Below are 2828 nucleotides of genomic sequence, written 5' to 3'. Positions count from 1 at the left end.
CCCCCCCCCCCCGCCCCAGCACTGGGCAGTTTTTATTCCCCTACTCTTTTGCCCCCCACCTCCATACAGTGCTTCCCCTCACAGGTCAGCCAGCTCCCCTGCCTCTGAACCCAGCAATCCCCTTGATCCTGAAAGCCACTTCTGGTGCTGGTTTTATTGGTGTTTGCTGGTGCCAGGACCTGATGGAAGTATGTTAGAGTGGAGGGTTGGGCATAACTGAGGGGTTGGTGCACCAGGTGGGGTTGTTCTTGTGGGGTGGAGGGAAGAGGGTTGGGGGGCTAGAAATAGTGGCTCATCCTCGGAGGGAGAGCCCCCCTTGATTCTGTCAACATCCCCACCCCTGCAGAGCCACTAGTTTACATGATCTTGCCAACCCTCCCCCAGCCCCCTGGAGGCTCTTTCCCATCCCCTGATCCCAACTTAGTTCAGTCAGGCTCCTGGGACCAGTGAATGCCAGTAGAATTGGCTCCAGGAATAGTTTTTGGGATATGAGACAGTTCGGCACCACTGGGGGAGGTGTAGGGGGAAGCAGTTGGTGGGGGGCAGGGTTGGTATGATCAGAGATCCCAAGCCTCCCAATAGAACCTGCCCAAGCCCTCCCAATCCCACCAAACTCCCCAGCAACCTCCCTACAGACCCTGCTAGCTCCATCAATCCCCACAAGTCCCCCTGCAGATGCCACTAGCCCACCCAAGCCCCCCAAGCCCCTCACTGTTGGGAATGGGGGGCCATCCCAATTTTCCGTAGAATAGGCAGCCATTTTGAACTCAATCTTACCTCCCCCAAACCTCCCTGAATATCTGTACATACCCTAACTGTATTTGGGCTGGATGCTGTTTGTTTTGTTGAAAATTATGCCATTTCAAGAAAACCAGTTGCATTTGGGTCAAAGTCACTTTCCATAAAAGGAATTCTTTCAAGAATTCTGTGTGATATAAAAAGTATTGTTCATGCAAAGTGAATACAGTATAGAGTAAGGAATTGTTTTAAAAGCAACCCTGTGTTTGAAAATATAATGTTTCTCAAATATACAAAAAGGAGTATCTCTAGGAGTCTTGCTCTTAAAGTCACTGATTCAACAATCATATTTGCAGTTCAATTCATTATTTTTATAACTATACAAATTGGCATGTTATGTAGTATGCAGACTTTATTTTACATTGATTTTAATAAACTGAACTAAACCACATTGCACATCATTAAACTAAAATTTTATTACAGGATACTGCAGCAAATCAATTATGGGTGTGTTTTCCTGTTAAAATTCCAATAACAGTAATCAGAAATGGCAGAAATACAGTGTAAAATATCTTCTAAAGTTAGCTTATAAAGCCAGTTAAAATATGGACAATCTAATTAAAATGTATGTAATATTTGTCTTTTAGAAGTTTGTATTGTAGGAAGGCATATAATTAGATTTATGAATATCTAGATTCCTGTTTCCAAGTTTGACGTGCAGTCAGCTCTCTCAGCTATATGGAATGTGGACTTGCCATTTTAAATAACAATGTCATTAAAACAACAGATATTACTTATATCAGATGCTGCAAAAGAGCATATAAAGAGGATTTAAAGAGGATATAGCAAGTACCGATTTATAAGTTTACGTACGGTAAATATATTTATGTGAGCAAAGAGTACTTAAATATCTAACACTGGTGCCTCACTAGTATTATACCTCTTGTAGTTTCAGGAGAAAAGAAAATGAAGACATCTGAGAACGAGGAAAGAAAAAGTAATTTTTTAAAAACAAAATGACATCTAAATTTGTAACTTTCAGTTTTTCCAGACAATTGCCATTGCTAGTTGTTACCTTACAAATTCATTAATGAGCAGTAGTTACCACACATTTAGTTTAGTACATGCTTAATGAAGTACTAACTAAATGCTCAGCAGCTATAGTTACTGCACAATAACACCAGCACACGGTTTTTTAGTGATGCTTACTGTGCAGTAGGCCAGTATTAATGCACAGTAGTGTATTAGCATGGGTTCTGCCTGGCACACTACTGTGCAGTCTTATTAGGCTACTGTGCATTAAACATCTCGTGTAGACTGATGCATTAAACACCCACTGAGACTGATGTATTCAAATTTACTTAACAGAGCCTGCAGTGATTAAGCCAAAATGAGTGGTTATCCCAAAATTTCTCAGAGTAGGTTAAATGTTTTTTTTCCCCCTTTGATAGCTGGTTGCAGCACTTCTGTATGGATCAGTTGAATGAAGGAAAAGTTTTGTTTTTAATTACAGTAATTTTCTCCTACATTTGATATGAAGATGATGAAGCCTTTAACATTTCTTTTTTAGCACATTGCTTTTGGTCCTTGGGGTCAAGTGATGAGACAATTGGAGATCAGTGCTTTCACTTTTTTTTTAAATAATACAGATAAGTTACTTCTACTAATGCCTAAGGATGTCGCATGCAATTTACCAAGGGAAGGAGCATTTGATGATGTGGAAATTATGGGGTTTTTTATTCATTTATGCATACCTATCTTCATTAATTTCATATTCTTTTGATATAGTTTAATGAATTTGATATTTAAATTCCCTTTTTTGTTTAGCCCTGCCTGATTCATCTGCTGTATGAACTCATTGTGACATCAGTTTCTGCTTTTATTTCTACAGCTAGTCAAATAGCTTTTGCCATAATCAGCCCTCCATTTTCTTTCTTTCTGTAGAATATGTTTTGGGGGACAGGAAAAGTGGGAAGGGGAAAGGGGCAGAGAGTAGGAAACAGGAGCCTAACTCCCACATCACTCATTCTGGGAATCTGACTCCAGTTCCTAACACAGCTGTTCATTGATCAGTTCTGTACTGTGCTGCT

At 40.2% G+C, this 2828-nt stretch overlaps 1 protein-coding gene and 1 long non-coding RNA gene across 2 annotated transcripts in view; one reads left to right on the top strand and one right to left on the bottom strand.

Annotated features, from left to right (window-relative positions):
• Window positions 1-2828, top strand: part of ADGRA1 (adhesion G protein-coupled receptor A1) — an 841033-nt gene that overhangs the window by 233629 nt on the left and 604576 nt on the right. The gene's annotated exons all lie outside the window — the stretch shown is intronic.
• LOC109287525 overlaps window positions 1137-2828 on the bottom strand; it is a 19893-nt gene continuing 18201 nt past the window's right edge. Inside the window, exon 3 of the long non-coding RNA XR_002094885.1 lies at window positions 1137-1148. This is a non-coding gene — a long non-coding RNA (uncharacterized LOC109287525). The remainder of the gene's footprint in view (window positions 1149-2828) is intronic.

Source organism: Gavialis gangeticus, unplaced genomic scaffold (assembly GCF_001723915.1).
Source record: "Gavialis gangeticus isolate Ggan-Ray unplaced genomic scaffold, GavGan_comp1, whole genome shotgun sequence".
Classification (NCBI taxonomy): Eukaryota; Metazoa; Chordata; order Crocodylia; family Gavialidae; genus Gavialis; species Gavialis gangeticus.
Note: the sequence above shows the minus strand (reverse complement) of the source record. Positions and strands in the feature narration are given on the sequence as shown.